The 21,816-nt window shown below is 36.8% G+C and overlaps 1 long non-coding RNA gene across 2 annotated transcripts; it reads right to left on the minus strand.

The window, feature by feature from the left end:
* Positions 1-6,166: 6,166 nt before the first annotated feature.
* On the minus strand, positions 6,167-21,293 carry LOC124304467 (uncharacterized). Of its 2 annotated transcripts, XR_006908197.1 has the most exons (4): positions 20,607-21,293; positions 20,332-20,509; positions 16,433-16,620; positions 6,167-6,533 (listed from the first exon to the last, which is right to left on the minus strand). It is a non-coding gene; the product is annotated as an uncharacterized LOC124304467 (long non-coding RNA). The 2 variants fall into 2 exon arrangements; XR_006908196.1 differs by having other exon boundaries at positions 20,332-21,293.
* Positions 21,294-21,816: the final 523 nt, after the last annotated feature.

The following is a 21,816-nucleotide window of genomic DNA, read 5'->3' on the forward strand; positions in this document are numbered from 1 at the left end:
CGGCTCTGCTAGAATCGGAATAGAAAAAAGCTGACTCTCTGTAGGCATGCATGAGACCAAGTTTAGAAAGGTGTTTAGGCGGCTACTCCCAGATTCTCAGAACCAGCTGCTCGTTAATTGTAATCAACACCGACGTCGAATTGTGAATATGCTGTGTATGCTGAAAACCCCTACCATTTAGCCAAACTTCAGATGTAAGTTCGAATAACTTTGAATTCTATGTGGATGATAAACTGGGATCCCGAATTCTGGACTATATAATCTTCAGGTATTTAGTTGCGCAGAGGATATCCGGAGGAACAAAATTTTTTAGAGTCGACTGAAAGATATTTCCATGACTTTGAGATCTCAAATTCAATTAATACTTGTATCGCATCGTTATACTAGATAAGAATTGCGACTTGCACTTAAAAACCTTGAATGATATTCCGCAATACAAGGCATGCGGTATACGTACTACCGCATAGATACATACATGGAAGCCAATCAGTGGAGAAAGCAGAAATATTGATTGTGGTATTTCTGGCTCTGAAAGCACTCACGGCTTTTCATTATAGAAACGAGAGAAATTTCGGGCTGGTTACACCGAGCGGATTCTTATCCTCTTGGGTAATTCCACACCATCGAGATTCCTGGAATGAAAAAGTCTCAACGTTTTTATACGTTTAGCTTGCAAACCATTGCAATTAATCAACTGCATGGCAAAATATTCTATCCCAATCTGAATATGTAAGATATACATAATAGTCTTGAACAATCTGAATGAATGCAACTTTCTGTATGCATGCATTCGTGTGAAAAGATAAAGCGTAGAGAAATGTAAGAGGTTGACGTCTGATTGTGATTTATACGACATCGGCTACCTGTAGGGAAGACTGCACAATGAGAACGGCTCGCGAGGAACTAGATAAGATTATTCCCATTCATTACTTATCCCCTTTGTGCATTGCACCTGGAATATTGTGTTAGCAGTTATCTAACTCAGTAAGTGATTATGCAAAACTATGTTATTTATCAGCGAAAAAATTTCTCTCAAGGTTTCTCAAATAATCGGAAAAATCCCAATTTCTTGACGCAACTGTGCCAAAGTCCTGCGATAATTCGCTGACATTTTGACGATTAACAATAAGTCTGACAGAAATTTTCAATTGACGGGTATTCCCATAACACTCCTGAAACATTTTGAAAACCATTCTGTGATTCGGTGAAAATTTCTTCTGAGAGTTTCGAAGGAGACCGGTTTGTGAGAGTTTTCGAACTTGCTTGAGATAATTTGGAGAGAATTTCAGGAAATCTTCTATCACGAACCCAGATGCAATTTCTTGTAGCGTAAATATCATCCATTGTGCGAATTATGTCACTTAAATATGTACTAATGGTTCGCGGAGTAATTTAAACGAGTTATCGTGTTATGATACTTTAATGCTTAGCGTTTTATTATGGTGTTATGAACGCTGGCAATTCCTAAAGTAAATAAATCGACCAATAACATTGCAGCCTTCACACGGGCACCGATTTGAACAGGAGACGACATCAACATCGCAAACACGGTTCATTGTCAGTTCAGATCGGAACGTTGTTGCGTCAACAGTGACTGAGCGCCGCTGTCTCGCGCGCATGCGGGCTCAAACGAGTTGATCGTGCGCATACGCCGAACATTAATAAACGCCTCAGCAAGCAATTCCGCGCACTCAAATCGAGTAGTCCCAAGCCTGCAGCCATGGCTAGAGGCTTGGGACCGTTCATGGAATTTGCTACATTGAACTTACGTGACGGCCAGGACGCTGCATGTGTCGAATAAATTCAATTCAAAGCACATTGACAAACAATGGGCAATTTGTTTCCTTTATTTCTCATTACCCATTGTCATAGCTTATCTCTCACGTTGTAACAGTATCAGCTGATTTTTTTTTACCCTTCTCTAGCAGAACTTGTAATTCTTGCATCCATTGTCCCGCGACGTGTAACGATTGGTTAAAAATAATCGAATTGAAAAAACATACTCAATATCTTTTGTAATGGTGGTGTGTTGTTTTGACGAAAAAATTTGGCAGGAGGAATTCCCGGTACATAGTCGACCTCCTCAATAAGAAGGCTCTGAATAAGATCGCTCTCCCGAATCCATGACCGAGAAAAACCACACTACCGTGTTGCTTTTGAATGCGATCAGATTCATTTCTAACTCTCAGTAAGAGCGTTCGCTGAAATTATAGCGCTTTTATCGAAAGAGCTGTGTTCTTTTCCATTGAGCGAGCGTTTCGGTAGAGAGTGCGGGTACTCCGTTTTTTCAGTATTCCTTCTTCTACAGCTCCGAAGCGCTCTTATTGAGAAGATCGACTGTATTTGTTCTTGGTGTCTACAAAAGGATTTAGAACAAATTTCAACGTCACAATTTTTAGAAAATTCAGTCCCAATAATTTTTGCATCAATAGCGTAACTGTAGAAAATGTTCTATGTTGAAATACTCGTTTTCAACAAAGGTTATAAAATATACTATACTTATACATATGATTGAAATTCGACATAGAGCCAAAGCTGAGCAACATGACACCGCGGAAAGGAATGAGCTGATTATCGTTTACAATAAAGTACACAAATATCAAGGCACAGAAAAATAAACGCAACTTATTTTTCATCTTGAGTTGATGCAGAACTATAAATACAATTAAAAACTCCGTCTCTAATTAAACACGAGACTTCCGGAACGAAATATTGCTTTTTCTGCCAACAGATGATATACTTGTTTGTGAAATTTGTACAAAGATCCATGTTTTCACTATGCATTGGATTGAAGGATACAGTAGGATATAAAATTAATGATATTTAAAAAATGTGAGTACTTATTGCTTTCATATTTTCGCCGATTACTTAAGATTTTTTTCTACTCACAATTATATGTAGCATACAAGTGTGCAATTTGTTATCGCTGGTTCGCAATGATCATAAAATATTGAAATAAGCAAACAAAATAAAAAACAATCTGTTCATTCTTGCGAAATCGTTTACGCACGAGGTTATCGCTAGGGTCAAGACATTCTGTTCGAGGAGATACCGGGCGCCAGGTTGCGCGCGCATTCGCAAGCTACTTAGCAGAGCCGCAAAAATATACGTTACATCGAATACACACATGCGGGCGAGTGTGCGTAGATTTAACGTTTCATTTTTCAGCGAATAGGAAACTCCTCAGGCAAAATACCGCGGCGATGACTGGGCGCGAACCCGAATCCCGACCGCGTTCCAACGCGCACGGCTTAATAATACACACGCACACATATATATATATAATATATACAACTGTGGATACGAGTTAAATATATGCGAGTAGTTGGAAAGAGAGAGAGGGAGGGAAGGAGCGAGGGAGGGAGGGAGGGGGAGAGAGAGAGAGAGAGAGAGAGAGAGAGAGAGAGAGAGAGAGAGAGAGAGAGAGAGAGAGAGAGAGAGAGAGAGAGAGAGAGAGAGACAGCGATACTATGGGCGAGGAAAATGGCGGTAGGCGAGGGGCGCAGGGGGGGATCAAAGATAGAGAGGCGTTACTTGGAATGCCACTCTGTAGGACGCGGCTGAAATAGACCGTCAACCCACTCATTCCTACAGGTATGGATATGTATGATATATGTAATATGTATATGCACGTACCAACGTATTATATTTATGTATGTACGAGGCGGCGAGGCGAGGCGATGCGAATCTAATGCCTTTTTGTATAGTTGATGCGTGTATGTGGAGGTTTGTATCATGGATGATGAACGGATAGTTAAGTTAACTATACCAGTATGATCGTTATTTATGGTGTTTACGTGCCGAAAGCACTACTATAAACGACGACTTCGATGACGACACGATTTCAAGTTACTAATAGTTAATGTAATTCCGTTGCGGTGGTGAAATGAATGGGAAAAGGTAGAGGGAAATGAGTACGCAACAAAATCCAGAGTGGAAATAGTTGTTGAGGAATTCAACGATCATTATTTTAATTTTCAATTCGTACTGGTTGTAACTGTATTAAAAAGAGTATTCAATATATTCTAGAATAATGATATTTAATCTATAGCTAACGGTTTTCCTGGAACTGTTTTTTTTTAATTCTACAATTATTTGTGTGGTTGCAACTATTTCCACTTTTTTTTTAAGAGAAATTTGTAAGTTGGAGATCAAATTTGGTTTTTCTGCGAGAGTGCACAATCATTGTGCAACTATTTTCTAAAATTCCTACGAAGTTTCTGTGAATTTAAAGGTATTATATACTGTAATAGAAAGCTGAGGGTGATATTCTTAAATCAATAAATTTGTACGTGCGAATGTATATTTATTTTCCTGAACATACTGTAAAATAATTTCGAATATTTGTGGTAATATCCAATTAGTGTTCTATTATTATATCTGGTAATTATGGTGGAAAATTATACGGAGTAGGCTCTACAAGAATAACAGTACGAGTAGATAAATCTTCCATTTAGCTGTCGAAATATAGTTGCAACTATTTTCGCTGTGACGGAAAAGCACTCTAATACTAGTGTATTTAATACGGTGAATGGGAATTAATTACCAGAGTTTTTTCTCAAGAATAACTAAATTCTGAACCTTCTGCCTCAGAATGGTTGAAATTATACAAATAACTCAACAATTCAGTGTACAACGTTCAGAATGATTGTGAATTTACAACACATTTAGGGTACAAAAGAGTGGTCAATTTACGAAATCAGGGTGCAAATTTACAAATTCGGTGCAGCGACGTAAATTACTACGTGTTGGTCTTAAATTTAAAATGAAAATTTTTGATTCTACTAAAATTCATAGGAAAAACACAGAAAAATCATAAATTCTGTGGTAAATTTATTGCATTTGTAAATTGAATAAGTAGAAAATATATGTAGTGAATTTACTGTATCCGAATAAAACTTCCAATACAATGTAGGAAGTTCTATAGAGAAATTTTTAACAGTGTACTGCACGTCATGCTACAGCATATCACAAAAAAAATATTGGCAAGATTCGACGTTTTTTTCTCATTGAGAAATAGTTGTCCAATAGTACCAGGATTGTTCTGAATGTGAGCACCTAGAAAATTGATTCTAGCTAACTGTAAAGAAGAATTTTTTCCAAATTAAAGAAATCAACCTCCGAAATTTAATGAAACAGTAATTCAGATCGTTCTGAGTCAATTTTATACTAATGTGATTCTGAAAATATTTTTGTGGAAAAAAAAATAAAAAAATCATTCCGGATCTTGACTTTCATATGTGATTTACAAAATTAGTATGTTAGAATCGGTGCTCCAATTTACGAATCATCCACCTGTTCCAAACTATAACGGTTTCATACATTTGTTTTGTATTATAAATACCGTATAGATCGGTATCTGTACGTACAATACGAGTATGGCTTGAGCGGGTTTTTAAACGTATATATATGTAATACACGATTTAAAAATATGTACAGATTACGGACTGCGCGTTATATGTCCGATCTACGTGACTCACTGTATAATTAATCGTCGGAGTCTGCACTGTGTGTAGTGACTCATAATTAATACATGCGATACGGCACGTGAAAGCCTCGATCGACCGATAATTGTTATCGTCCATAACTATAAAATCGGCAAGATACGAGGCTGCGATGGAAAGATAAGTTAAGAAATATCCGATTATATCGGCTAAAAGTTCTTATTTATATGCACATATGGAACGACTAGCGATATAGAGAGTGAAAATAAGAAAAAAAATATTCTGGTATATCGAAAAAGTAAGTGGAATGCGTCAGTCGAATCAACGATGTATAAAAATAATTAAATTACTGAATAAGTTTCTATTAAAAAAGAACATTCTTCGTTTACACAACTGTTTTCGAATCGGAGAATTTTTTATAAAACCATTTGTTTTCATTACCGGCACAAAAAATGATACAAAGTTCAGAAGACTAATGAAACAGCAGAGAAAAAACGCCCATCAAATTCTGACCAACGCAACTAGAATCTCAGACTATTTTATTATTGATTCAAGTTGGTCGAGGGCAAAATTGTTCAGAAATTATAACTGCCAAGAGTTTCGTTTTCTAACACTTAGGACACCTAGACAATAAAAAATGAATGCAAGTGTACAGCAATGTTTATTAAACATTTCTTCTACTAAATATTTTTAGTTAAAGTAAATGCTTATATGTTTCTCACTTCAGCTATTGCTTTCGGTTGCCAGTTACCGATTATTTACTTAATTTTATCAAGCACGATATTGAAATTGCAATAGTAAATTCGTAGAATTCATGGCATTACTTTATTTCTCCATCAAATAAAAATACATTGGAGTATTTTTGTACAAAATTGTATTTAGAATGGGACCGTTATGCCCGTTTTCGCGTTTGAGTTACGGGGACCTTGGGCAGCCCCCTTAAATCCTGCATCGAGAAGGTTCGTCTCACCTCCCAAAATCATTTTGCTCTTTCTAAACGACATTGTCAGACTTGTATAAGATATTTCGTAACTGGAGTCCCCTTCCGAGAACCAAGGATCGAGTGTCCCTTGTTCCGCGTAGACTCACCTGAAACACGAAAGAATTATTCATATTGCAGGTCCTTCGACTCTCGTGGTCCTCGAGGTGGTTTTAAATCATAAAACAACAAACGAACCCCGGGAACTCAATCGACTGTCTGGTCCAGTCTCGAGGATACCTTAAACTATTGCCGACCATACCTGCTGGCCAATTCAAACCGAGATAATCTGACCCAACTTAAATCGAAAGGTGCTGTCCTTTCAGGGTGCAAAAATCTATTGCTCGAATTTCAAATACCCCGCCTTTTCATGTAAATTGAAATCGCTTCTACTACATAAAACTATTTCCCATAGCCGACAGAAATTAATTTATAGTATTTTTGTGATCTTCAAACAGCTGCGTATATGATCAATGTGAAGTGACGTTTAAGAAATTAGTTTTCTAACATAGTTGCAATTTGGCGTTGGTGGTTTCCACTAATGGTATTGGTCATTCTGTCTAATGTGTAGATTTCTACAATCATCCAACTAATCCTTGTGAAATAGTAAAATGGCGAACAGGCAATAACCCGTCATTAAAAAACTCAGTAACGACAAAAGAAATCAATTAGTAAGCTTATTTGTTAAAATTTGTTAATATTCCTCCGGAATAATCGATCATTCGTCTATACTAAAAGTCCTGAATTGCGAACTAGACCTAAAAGTCACTGTGATTCCAATCACACTTCAGTGTCTTGGACTATATTCTTCGTCGTGAAATGAACAGTTAAATAATTATTAACTGTTAACTAAGTACATCAGTAAAACCAATGGAAATGAGTGAACATTTTTTTCTTTATGTTAAAAATTTGTTTCATAGTTATTTTTATTCATTATAATTGACTGATTATCGTCTTGCTTGAAAGTGCTTCAGCTAGTTGCATCGACCGAAAACTTTGTCCACTTTATTTATCATCTCTTCCCTAAGAGGCTAATTCATTCATCAATACGTCCATTAATTGATTACTTTTCTCTTGCATTTTCTAGTTCTTTTCTGTGCCTGTTTTCCTCTCTTACTATTCGGCTCCCTATTTTTTCGTATCATAGACATGTAATATGTGGACGTGTGTTAGAGGTGTTTTTGGTATGCTGTAGTTGACACGACTTATTACTTCACGTGTACAGCTGCTTAAAGCGTAATCGATGGCTGTCTATAATATCTTATATACGTACAAATATGTACCAGGCGCAAATACCTCTCGCCGATCAAAGATACTTGTACATTTCGTGAAATTTCACATGCATGTATTATACCCATAATTTCGCGTGCAAGCTTAGGTACGCGTGTTCAAGTTGACCATCCGTATTTCAGAGCGACTGCAGGTATTCCGAAAAACCGTTTCACTATTCCCGAAAATTGGGGATTCCTACGGGCGGCACAAATATATAAGGCAACCAGACTTATGCACCCTGGAGCGCAAAAAATTTCGGTTGCCCAAACTCGAGGCTCTGATATACCTGAAACGAAAAGGCAATTTTACCTGCGGGCGTCGAACGAAGAGACGTCCTTGGGCGCTAAATTACCCCGGGCATCCCCGTAGGATTTTACTAAGCTCGCTTAATCGTCTGGTAAATAATGTACAATATTATACGAGATGATTCAAGCGTGGTGGAATTATTCCGGAGGGACACATTTTCCCGTGAAATAGCCAAGAACGAGATATTGTTACAAAAAACTGAATTTTCGGGTTCAAGAATTTTAGAACTTGACAAATGGTAACGATTACATTTATGAAAGAAGTAGTAAATAGATTGGAAAAATGAACTTCGTTGGTGTATTTCGAAAAGCTGATGGACACATCGACGGTCATTTTCTTTAAAAAACGTGAATTATACAATATAGATTTGGCAACTTTTTCCGGAACATTTAGATTATAAGATAACTGGCTCGTATCTGATTAGAAATGTGGATTATTGTCACGCATTTCAACCTAAACCGAGTTGATGTCACAAAACGAAAGTTCAACAGCCTGCACCACGTTTTCTATGTGTTTATAATTGTTAAATTTTCCCAAAATGATCAGCTGATTACCCCTTTCAACGTCATATTGCCTCAATCACGTCCTTATCAAGAATCCCAATTGTTCGAAAAGTAATGAATTCTCTTGGTACTTGTAATAACGAATAATACGTTTTTACTGTAATAACAAATTAGCTCGACGTAACCTCTAACATTCTTCAACTTGCCTGAATCACCCTGTATATTCATATACAGGTGCAACGTATAAGCGCAGTGGTTTTCCGGGTCTTTGGTTTAGGGACTGCCTCGGTCATCACGGTGACTAGTGATCACCAAACCAGACGCGCCGTGTTTACGAACTGTTCTAGGAAGGTTAGGGACTCCAGGGTGTATGTATAATGTTAGCGTCCGCTACGATCCCTCAGGCTCATGGGGTGCGTCCACTTAAGTTGAAGGTGCAGGTGTCTCTAAGTGTGCAGTTAATAGACCAGTGATTCTTCTAAAATCGGTCGATATTTTCCTGGACTCCTCACTGTCGATGAACTTTTTTTTTTTTCAGTTAGTATAATTTCTATCACGTGATGGATATTTTTAAATTCGTAAGTAATTTTAATACAGTCTAATATGACACACTCAGGTCATTCAAAAAATATGTCTCCACGACTTATTCATTTACATTCAGGAAAGTGTAACAAAACCGTCAACATTCCTTAAAAAAACTGTCTTTTAAGTCGATTTTGAAGTAGACATTTCTATGATCGTGTTCGTTGAGGTTTTTTTCCGTCAAGTGCAATACTATTAAACCGATGCGATCGGTAGGAGTACAGAAAACGAGAAATGGAACTGAGAATACTAACATGTATTAAGATAAATAATAGCATCCACTATTAGCGGTAGTGAAGTGGATAAGGAATAATATGGATGGTAATGAATACGCTGAAGCGATAGTAACGCTCCACTTTTACTGGATCTGCGTTCCCATGAGTTTGACTCTGTCTGATACAGGTAGACATGGTCCTGGGAATAATGAGTCGAGAATCCCAATCCCTGAGGACCGGCTATTTAAACTGCCCACGAATGGGATGGTCACTATTCTTCGGTAGCCACTCCTCTGCTCCTTTGCCAGCCCCGTACGCATTGATTAAAAAAGAATAAGGCGATGCTGAAGAAGAAGAAGAAGAAGAAGAAGCGTGCAATAAGAAAAGTTAATAACAAAATCCTACCACTGAATACTTCATTTCAGTATCTGAAACTATTAAAAACTATTTATATTTGAATCAACTTCCAATATTTGCCAATGTCATTTTGGCATAATTGATTATATCTCCAGTTAAGAAGAAAGAGAAAACTAAGATAAAAATAGAGGGAAAATGGATGAAAAGTAGAAACCGTATATACTATAATATCCACTACACAAAACAATTGCTTTATATGTTGAGATGTTATCTTATATGTATAGATACATTATAGGTGTGAACAGGTGATGAAAAATTTACGCAGTTCTCGCATACATAATAATCTCGACGCGTTATCAAAATTTGCGAGGTCGAGGTAGTATTAATAATTACAATGATTTGTCGAAAATCAACTACTTATCGCTGACGAAGGTCGGGAAGCATTACAAAAGTATCATTGCTTATCAAAAGTAAAATATGCAAACAAGTGTTTGGCTCAATATGAAGAGCTTAACATCAAAATAAACGATCAGTTAACTGTTTGATGGACGTAACGTAATTTTTGGTCAACTCCCAATGAGTTCGGAGAACACGTGATGTAAATAATAAAGGTCAAGACCTAAAACGGTTTTCCAGCATTTTCTTCTCAGCAGCTTACATACCGATTTTGAGATGCAGCGTAGATACGTGGCTAAATCAACATGGCGTCGTAGCTCGATTAACAGCTGATCGTTTTAGCTAAATTGCAAAAACTCAAAGAGACAGAAAACTTCGTGCAAGTGATTCGACTTTAGTGTAGTTACGCTGAGTTAATACCGAATGAAATGTACGTTGAAAAACAACTGTAATAATCAGATGTGACCAGATAAGCGTACTGTATTATCATATACGTGTATATTTTCTACCACCAGATGGCATCCTTCGATATTCTGGATCAGAATGAGCAGCCCACAAGTCATATTCGAGGAAAAAAAAGAATAAATCATACGTCTGTCCCATTTCTTGATATTTTTGCAGAGCATTTTTGTTAGAGTGTCGCGAGCTTTTCCTAAACTGCAAACTGTAAGGCTAGGTATGTACAAGGGAACAAGTCGAGGCATAAAACAGTGTTATGAGAATGCCGAGCGGTGGCTGCGCAGGGTGTTTGTGCCGCAGGCGTAAGCTGAGGCGTGGGGGAGGCCGGCCGTGAGGTTATCGTTATTTTACTGCATATTGAGGCTGTAACTCGCGTTACGATGCCCTTTTAGTGTGTATACAGAATATACGCACAGAGTTCGCGAGCTCAACGCGCGATAGCTGCGAAGGGAGCCGTAACGAGCCGAAGCGCCATAGAAAAAGAGAGAAGTAAGAAGGGGGATCAGGAAGAAGAAGAAGAGGAGCCGCGCCGCGCGCCCCTCGCGGCCCCTTCGCGAACTAGACACCGGAGATATTTTAACCCGGGAACTGCCGAGCGTCCACAACCGTGCAGTTTAATTACCCACCGGTAATACCGGTAATACTCAACTTTAGCCGTAGCATCTCCCGCCCGAACGAAGCTACCTGCCTTGCTGATTTTCAACCTTCTCAGTTATATAACCTACAAAGATATTACCGTGTACCTCCGCGTATCGTACTTATGTGCGAAAGAGTTGAATACTCGGAAGCAGCGAGAATGTTTAGACATTAGTTTGCGTGGCACGTACTGCATTCTTACTGTCTTATCATTATTTTTGTGGAAAAGATTGTCTAGAGGTAGGAAAATTTACTCCTGCTTCGATATTGTTATTTATATATTCACACAAACTCAGGTACTTCCATGATTTATTTATTTTATGATCATGCGGTGATAAAATGTTTGAAAATTAGTTTTCCAATTTTGGTGAATCGGAAACAATACAAACAATATTTCTACCTTTTCTTCGCAACCTTTATACTCAATGAACAAGTATCACTTATTTCATTTATTCAATTATCGGCAATTATTAATAAATATGTGAATATTGAAAAGTTACTATTTTTTCAGAAAAATTATTCAAAGCGACTATATACTATCGGCTGTGAAATATCACACACGACAAGTCTTTATAGCGTAAAAATGGCGAGTATTGGTGAAAAAACTATAACGTTTACGATTTTTTTAAATTCAAAATTACAAGCTTTTGTCGTAAACTATATTTCGGAATCTAATTTTAAGTAATACTAAAGCCGTTACAGTTTCTATAGGAAACCTCTCAGTGTACTTGGTTATGATAAAAGTTTGCAGCCAAAATACACTTAATCCTTGATTTTTGACATTTCATTAAATTCCGATCAAAGAATTATCATGATCACACGGTCTAAGAACATGGAAGGAAATATGATTCGTGCAAGTGAATTCCAGAAAAAATTTTATCCGTTTCCTAATGCTCTTTACGTGCGCTCACTCATACCCATTATATAAATTGCGCACAAGTAGTCAGTTATTTCATTTCATGTATGACGCATTATACATTTTGCTACGATGTACTTACTACGTGCAAGTAAAAGAATATCTCAATATCTACATTTTTTCAACTACACGAAAGGAGCAAATTTGTTCCGACTATCAACTGTATGAAAAAAATCTAATTATTTCAAAACGCAGACTGAAATCGACGGATTAAAATCCAAAATTCGGAGCAAAGTTTGGATATTTGCAATTCGTGAGAGCCAAGTTATTTTTTCGAATTTTGATCATTTAGTTCTCGTTAGAAAAAAATAAAATAAATATGGTTGTTACTTTGAGGTGAGGCATGAAAATGTTTCATCAAAGCAAGATTCTTTTTTAAAGAAAATGAAAAAAATTCCGCACAACGTAGCATATTATTTTCACATTTTCTTGAGGTACGGATAGACAAAAGTTTGAAGTCATTTTAAGGTTATCGTTAGTTTTTTTCAGGTCTTTCTAGTTTAGTTTGGTAGAGTTTTTCCGATTTGAATTGCGAGATCTATCGATACAAACAACATTGAAAGGCGGAGCCATAGAGTGAGAATTCATTCACTGTCAGTTTCACCGGTTGTTTGAAATACTGGCGTTTTCATCGTTTATACATTAGTAGAATTCCATGGGCCGTGCGATTATCGTCGCGGCATATTCTGCGGTCCAATAAGAGAGCCGAGAGCCAAGGAACTTCACGCAGTTTTTCTTAATACGTACATGCACACAACTCGCCGTGAGAGGAAATAAATCGATGAATAAGAGTTTGAATGAATGAATAAATAAATGAATGGAATGGGAACGAACTCGTGAACTGGCGAGCATTAGCTGTACGCTTTCGTCTTGAAATGGTCGAGGTTGTGCAGCAGTAAACGTTCTCCGCTTTCATTCATCCGGAACCCCCTCATTTATTTCTCTTATTTCATAAGCGACCGCTAAACTGAGGGTAAAAGAACCCCAGAAGTACCGGAAGTTGCGTAAAATTATATTCGCACGCAATTTCATAGATCGGAAAACAAAAGAAAAATTTGCGGTAGCGAATCGGATTTAAAATGAAACGTTCGAAAGCATCAGATATTGCAAACATACATGTTCTAGCCAACGTGAAAAACAGATCACTTTTAAGTGTATCGAACTTTAGTCTCTTACTCATGGTAGTTCATCGATCATTACGTGGAAATGAAAAAAATTATATTAATTTTTAAAGGATTAAGATAACCTTGAACGTCCGCAAAAAATATTGCACATCTTTTTTTCTGTTATTTTCCTTGATAAATCAGTTGCCCGCACGCATGTAGCAAATAAGAGAAAGAAAGAGGAAGAAAGAGATGGACAGAGGTCGTAATGAAATCGATTCTATATATTAAGTACCACACATCCAATTTCAGGATTTAACATCGTTGAATTTTCAGTATCGATAAAACGTTGAGCAAAAACAGTTTTTAACAACATATATGTACATATATATATTTCTTTATTCTAGGGATACTGAAATTCTTCGGGTCGGGTCGGGTCGGGTAAAATGGATTACTTTCGGGTCGGGTATGCGAAAATTTTGGATTATCCAAAACTTTCGAGTTCCTCGAAAAACTCGAGTTCGCCAAAAATTGCAGAGTTTTTGAAATTTTGGTCACGGCTGTCTTCGCTTCTCCAAAAATGCCGGGATTTCTGAAGAGGACAGAGATTTTCGAAAATTTCCGGACCTACGTTATTTCCGAAATCTCGAACCATCTGAAGGACAACCTTCCTAATCTTCTAGAATTATGAGTTGTGGAGATTCTATTCTCAATAAAATAAAATCAGACTAGAGACTGACCGAAAAATATACTCTCAAATTCTTTTGCATCTGCTTCATTAGCAAATCATCGTGAAATAATTTTATTATTGACAAGTAGGGCTCCGCGGGTACTGAAATTCTCTGGGTCGGGTCGGGTGAAATGGATTACTTGCGGGTCAGGAACCCGAAAATTTCGGGTAAGTACTCGAAAATTTCGGGATTGCCAAAAACCCAACCCTAATATTTTCAATTGCCGTTATTACTTCCTCGAAATTTATATGATTCACTCGCATTACGACGCAATTGCTACGTTATAGTCAACTACTTATTTTGTTTGTTCATCGTCTGTTTCGATCAATTGAGAAATTTCTTTTTACAATTATAGTGGAAAATCGATTCATTCTTCAGGTTCATCGGTGAAATTGAATACGTTAACTATTACTGCGGTGCAGATCTGGCCGGGGACCAGAACAAGGGCAAACGGAGGAATTTCCGGTAGTAGCTTATAGGTATAGGTAGAAGCTCCGGATTTACATTCGCACACGTATAAGAATACGTTAGGCATGAAATAGCCGTAGCGAATGTCAGAGGACGGTGGTTTACTTTGGAGTCTTGCCAAATTTCATGTCGAAATACACTTATTTCACGGTAAGAATCGACCGCGTTCCATTCCGTTGTCGCATTTCCGAATTTTTTTTTTTTTTTTCTCTTCGTGTAATTAAATTCGATTGTAAATTCGGAGTGACTAAATAAGAATGATAATTATAGTTCGCATCGTCTGTAAAATAACCGAATGAGGATGGTCAGAATGATTTTCACTATCTTTTCTTCATTGTTCAGAGATTAGTTACAGCTGCAGATTATTTTCCATATCTTATCTAATTGAGAATTATTTTCATACCCTGAATATCTTTGATATTTTTGATAATACTGCTCAAGTTGTTGAAAGTTTCGAATATTGCCCCGACAGAAATGTGGAATAGTTGGTTTTACTATGAGTATCAACTATTTTTGCATCAGTGCTGCTGGCGAACAACTAATTTCTGTTCCTATAACAGACTAAATAAAACATTGATTTCGTATGGTTCATTCAAGTGTAATGATCAACCATATAAAAAAAATGATCATCGTCATATTTATCGAATAAATGCCATATTTCGTATGCGCTTGCGTATAAGGAGATAAAGAAATGAAAAACGAACAAATATTTATCCCATGCATCATCACTCCGAATTTTTTCCTTTACCTCTGTAAAAAAATTTGCTATGCGAATATTCCTGGGATTCATTACTAAAATATTAATGCTGAGTAATAGTCTCAAGAATATGTATAATTTGTTATCGGAATACCAGTACGAGTAAATTGTTGTTTGGTGAGTAGTTGATGACCATCGGGATGCAAATAGTAAAGTATTACGTCGTCGCCTATATGAACTCATCATCGGCAGAAAACCAATGCAAAACATTTTTATTGCTTAGTTTTATTGACATTTCCTTCTTCAAATTGATTAAAATTTATACTACTGTGTCTATATGCTCAACGGAAGCAGCCACTCTAAATCCGTCTGACCCAAAGCAAATACCCCACGACTGGGTCTTGGCTTGTTCTGAAAGGGTGCTGGAATTGTCTTGCCAGATAAAGTCGCAGAAAGATTGTAGCTATATTATTACATGTAGAATTCAATAGTGACTTTCCACGTGCAGTAATTAAGTTGATAATACCTCTCCTAGGATTGATTGTAATAATGATAAAATTTACTGGTGCTCCGATAGTGCGAATGAATAGAGCTTAGTCTTACTATCGTAGCCCAATATTTGGGTCTTGCGCTGTTCTGATATAATAGAAATGTGAACTAGCAAGGCATAGTTCATACGACTATTCGTATAAATTAGTCTGACTATTCGTGTAGTTGATTTTACAATTTTTACGCACGGGGAGGTTGACTATTTGCTATGGTAAATATTGCGTATTCTGCATATAAGCAGTGGAAATTACTATAAAATAGTTGATTCAACAACGTTGAATAGTTGTCACCAAATCGCACTGACATCTTCAGTTAAAATACAAGTATTGCGCGATAGATATTTTTCTCAACGTATAATTACAGTGCATGTCAATAGTGTTCTTTACAACTATCAAAGTCACTAAACTTGCCTGTTGTAATGTAAGCACTACTATTGAAGTTTAATAATGAATTCGTTGTTTTTCTCATTTCACCGATTCTTCAACAAGTTAGATAAGGTTAGTCTAGATTCCGATAGTTTACTATTAGTTCTCATAGAATACCAACGAATTCTGTTAAGGCAAATCCTTACTATCTTTTGGTGGATTATTTTAAGCTGATAGGTTGTACCACTACAAAAACAAAAAACTAAAGACAGGATAAAGTGACATTTGGGAACAATTGGAAAGTATTGTAAAACTAATCAAACTTCTATCGTTCCAATGAGTTCCAAATACAATGTTTCCGCCTTTTAATTACTCTTTTTCTGCAAGGGTCGTACAAGCATTTTGGGACCTGGCTATGATTTACGTACAAATACCAATCCGTTATCATACATACGTCGTATGATATCCATACATGCATACATATAATGCGTATAACACATGACAGATATGTCGCCCTCACCGCTGTCCGACATCCCTGCAGGCTTTCATCTGCTCACTTGTACAAGTCCCAGGCAGTAACAATTTTTCACCATCATGCATCCACCTCCGTTCAATTCTGCGTATAACCAACGTAAATGTTTCCTGGAAAAGTGATATATATATATATATATATATATATATATATTGGAACATAGACGTGACCTGTTACACGGATGAACACGCATACATGAGCAGGATCTATAGATACACACTGATACAAACGGTGGATCGGAGACAGAGAAGCTTATATATACGTCATGTACGTCCTGCGCAGAGATACCAGGAACCCTGAGGCTGCCTGGAAGCTAAACTTTACCTCTGAATACCCTTTTCCTCCCTGCTCATCTCCCCGCGTCCTTTATCCCTCTGTGCACCGCTCTTTGCCAACTCTTCCCTTCCCTCCGGTAAACCCCCCCCCCTCCCCTCCCTCCAGGCACCCCGCGCGTTTCTCTCATCTAATTGCGAGAGGCTGGCTACGTTATGTGTGCAGGAGTGGAGTGGAGTCAGAGGAGTGATCAATACGGAACCCCCTTCTTCCTTTCCCCCTCCCTACCTCTCACAACATTTCCCCTCGAGAAATGAATGTATATATGTGGTCACATATAGTAGTTATGTTACGTACATCTGTAGATTCTGAAGCTTAAGGTGTAACTAATTCGTTTATCCATTCTTTTTATGTACATCGCGAATGACGATGGGTTTATTCGATTAGGCATCGACCGTATTGAGATGGTGAATATTTTCTTATACTTATTCATTGATCACTCATCGTTTTCAGTAGCTTGCCAACTGATGTTTATTGACGGTTACGATCATTGTGATTCACGTTTAACGTTTAACTGTAGGTATGATGAGAAGATATTTAATTAGTGGAACAAGTTTTTCTATCACTAGTCGGTAATTGTTCTGTTCCTTACTCATAACAGTGGATAGGCGAATCTAGTTACACCGGATGTATTTTTCATGGTGATCGGTGATGAATTTAAGCTTTAAGATTTCAATTGACATCGCTGTACGTTTAGTAACTATGCATAATTAGTAAGGTAGAATCGACAAGTTTCAACTAAATAGGATTTATCGAAGAATAGGACTAGAAAATTCATATTTGAGGGTATTATTTACCTTGCGGATTTGTAATCATTCAATACTGCGCTCTTAGTAATTATCAACTATACAAAAAAAAAAAAAAAAATAGGGTTGAAGGGAGAAAACGATTTTAAAATCATTTCAGCATCGTTTTTGCCGATTTAATCGTATTTCTGTCAACTAAACATTATACAATCTCGGAAAATGATGCACAAATATTGATCGCACTCAGTTAATACTCATTTTATGTGAAATTCGTAACTATAGTAATTAATATGTGCATATTAGTAGTAGCTATTTATATAGCAAATAGTATTGTTGCCTCTAAATTACAGTTAAATAGTATCAGTATATAGATTTTTTTAACTATGGTTGATTTCGATTATTATTTTAGAAAAATCCCCATAGGTGAAACTTTATGTTCGGGGATTACTTACGTATTTTTACGTATTCATTATAATTGCTAGAAAAAAATTCATAATTCAATAATGTTTATCAATATGATCTTGAAGTTAATATTCCGTGACGATATGACAGATTTGTGTAAGATGTCTGTTTAATTTATTCGTTTATTAGTATTTTGGAGACGGAAAAATTTTCAAATCTTGAATTGACGCATGCAAAAAAAAATTCTACCAAATAACCAAGCCTGCTGAAAAAATCAAAATTATTTTTTGAAAAATTAACATCGAAGATACGACAATTCTCGTGTTTCTCAAAACTTACACGTAATTACGCTGGACAGTTTTGTGTTTATCATTTCCTTAGGAACTCTGTAATACATTTCTGACTAATTCCTAGTTTCGTTAGCAGTCGTTAAGCGTCGTATTCTTCTCGGAAATGAAAATACGTCGTTCTGGGATATGGGTCGAGTCAGACAACTAGCCGTCAGTGATTCTGAGCTCTCTAGGCTGATAATGAGATCAGCTTTATACCTGGTTCTATATTCATCGAAGATTGTTCATAATACATCGAAACGATTTCAAGCAATGGACAAAAGTCGTATTCACGAACGCAAACTTTCACCGTATTGTAAAGAGGCCTCCAAGAAGTCAACTAGAAATTTATCGACCCGAAATCAATTCCTAGAAATTCCAGCGATATTTTCTCTGAAGAGATATCGGTGCAATTATCAGAAAACAATAGAACCACCATAAGTATGCACTCGAGAATATACCATTTCTTGTTAAAAATCCACTTTCCTAAACTTACTAACTAACTAATTTATCGGCAAGTCAATTAAATAGACTGGAGACAATTTCGTTATATTTGTCTCAAATTCGTATGTTACTTTGGAAATCTGTATTTCCAATAATAAAATTAAAAGATTTTGAGAAACAATATTTTTGAAGAAAAACGTTTTTTTGAAATATTAACTGCCAAATAAGGACGACATCTCCAGACGAAATAAAGAAAAGTTCTGAACTTTTGTAGTGACATTATAGAAATGAATTGATTGAATAACACCGTTCTAATTTACTACTTATTATTCGTCGCGAAAATTTTGTTCGTTGTTTTCAAATTTAATTTCCGAAACATACTATTTGTCAGTATTCTGCGAACTGGATAGCTAAATCTTTACTCGCGGGGAAAAATATTTCAATCTGCATCACGGACAGTGCATAAAATCATGACTGACAATGAGAAAAGACATCACTTTTTGCAGTATGGGAATTAATTCACGTCGTGAAAATTATAATATAAATATATTTATGCGTCTATTGACAGGCCCGATATTATTCTTAGACGTCTATTCCACCGTGCAACAAAATTGTATGTGAGTGAGTGCGTGTATGATATACGCGTACAAACCTAACGGAACGGAACAGGTTTTGTGGAACATTCATAGGCATGCGTTAATCTAATGGGCAACAATTGAACGACAGTAAGTAGGTAGGTGTATGCTTATGGGGATGAGAGGATATAAATCAATCACAATATTTCGACTTGTCCAATCAATTCGTCTATACCTACCTGCGGCATACCCTACGTATATATGTATATTATACATGTATAAATTTCAATCCATCTACAGGGTGTCTCGTTTTAAACAAGCTGGTAAAATATATCGAAAACTGTAAAAAAACGTGGAGAACGAAGAAATGATTTTTCCTACAAGTTAAATGGTTTTAATACCAGGAAAATATAACGCTTTTGATTTTACCGTTTGTAGTGCTATTTTTGGGGTATTCGAAATGTCGGTATCGTTTAATAGGTTCACCAATTTTTCAATTTCCACAGTGTATAAATAACGTCAAGAGGAATCGAACGATTCCAAGTTTGCCGATTTCGGACAAACGATTCGCGAGATATTTCGCTCTGAAGTTCGGGATTAGCGCTAGGCTCGCTTCGCTTGCTCAAGTAGCGCGGTTAATCGCGCACGAAGCGTGCTTTCAAATCGAATATCCTCCGAACGGACGGACCAAAATCGACGATCTTGGTGTCGTTGAATTCGTCTCGAGGCTGGCTACAAGAAGAATATAGAGATGTCAAATTTCCGCTATTGTAACTTGTAGAAAAAAAAAAAAAAATATCGAAATCAAACAAGGTCATTCCTCCCCTTCCATAACCATAAAATTTATCCTACAAATCTCTTCGCCGCCGTAATATTCCGGTATGATTTTTCAAAGGTTGTCCATTTTGTACCGAACCTCTGCGCAGACTCGCGCCATGACACATACCGAATATTATACGTGCGTATAAACATCTGTAGGGTAATACGCATACCTGTATATATGGCGACATTCCTAGCCGTCATATGTCACTGATGAAGCCTGCGAGTCCGCATACATAATGTATTGCCTGTTCAAAGTTCTCTGTCAACGCACGTTGCACGTGGCATCCGGATACTTGCTGCTAATGCCAGGCACCTTAGTTTCGTCGGACGTTGATCGCCGCTTTTGCACTACATAGCAACAAATCATAATCGATATTTATAGTTCGATCGGTGACCCGCGATATTATTTGAATGCGATTCTTGCTCGACAGGCTTTTTCGCTCACCACTTTGTTCCGGTGTCTCAAAATTTTCGCTCTGCATCCACCTCGAAACGTGATCCATAAGAATGATATTCCGAAAAAAAAACAAATTGAGATGACAAACCAAAGTGAAGAGAATCAAAAATAAGTCTCCATGATGTTGAGTCAATATTAATTACAGGTATACACTCCGTTGTTGCAGGTTATGTTAAGAATGTACATATAATGTGTATAAATGACTCCTCAGTGTCTACCTTGTGACTACTACACGATGAATGTGTAGTTAATATTCTGAAACGGTGATTGCATAATTGAGGGAAATTAAATCGTCGTCAGTGAAATACTTGGAAATAATTTACGTAACGGTCGTAGGTAAGAATATTTTTCTTTAACATAATTATAGTATAATAATTAGTATAATAATTATTGACCACAGGGTTGCAACGGATATACGGTGTACGGTAATCCTCGTTTCTCGACGCGTTAAAAGTGCATTTTCTAAGCCTAGAACGGCACAGTCTCGCTTTCAGTATTTGCTTTTCAACTTCTCCGTGGATGTATTGTACACGTGTTTGCGTCCAGGCTTTGACAACACATTACGAAACCAATTCAATCCACCTGACTTAGTCCTTGGCTCTTCCTATTTGCATTATGTATGCACGTATGTATGTGTATATACAGTAGAATATTACTCACGATTCAGAAAAACACCGAGCGCTATGCATACCTAACTATAGTCTACACATACATATATGTAGATTCTCTTTCGTGGAACAATGTTCCACTATACGCTTAACAGAACTCGAGAACAACAAACACGAAGGAAAATAATCACAGTGACGTCGAGTGGAAAAATCACGTACGTCTCAAATTCTTAATTATTTATTTGAAAACATTTGAGAGGGAAAAAATTTGCGACAAAAGTGTAGAACTGCGAAAAAAAAATGAATAATTTTGCAAATTCTTAGAGTTCTTTGCCACAAATTTCTTTGCTTTTATAAGGTATTTTAAATCATTTCAATACTTCCGCAATACGGCTGTGGCGAAGCAAAATGGCGTCGAACAAAGAAATCAGCTGATTTCTTTACGTAAGTTACACAAATATCAAAGCGCATGTAACCCTTCTAGCTTGTTATGCTTTCATTTTATAGCACAAAGTTCAACTTAAGTGAGAAGTGGTTGAAAAAAATTACTCTTGACACAAAGAATATCTAGTTATGAATAATTTTTTACA

The sequence above is a fragment of the Neodiprion virginianus genome, chromosome 5, assembly GCF_021901495.1.
Source record: "Neodiprion virginianus isolate iyNeoVirg1 chromosome 5, iyNeoVirg1.1, whole genome shotgun sequence".
Classification (NCBI taxonomy): domain Eukaryota; kingdom Metazoa; phylum Arthropoda; class Insecta; order Hymenoptera; family Diprionidae; genus Neodiprion; species Neodiprion virginianus.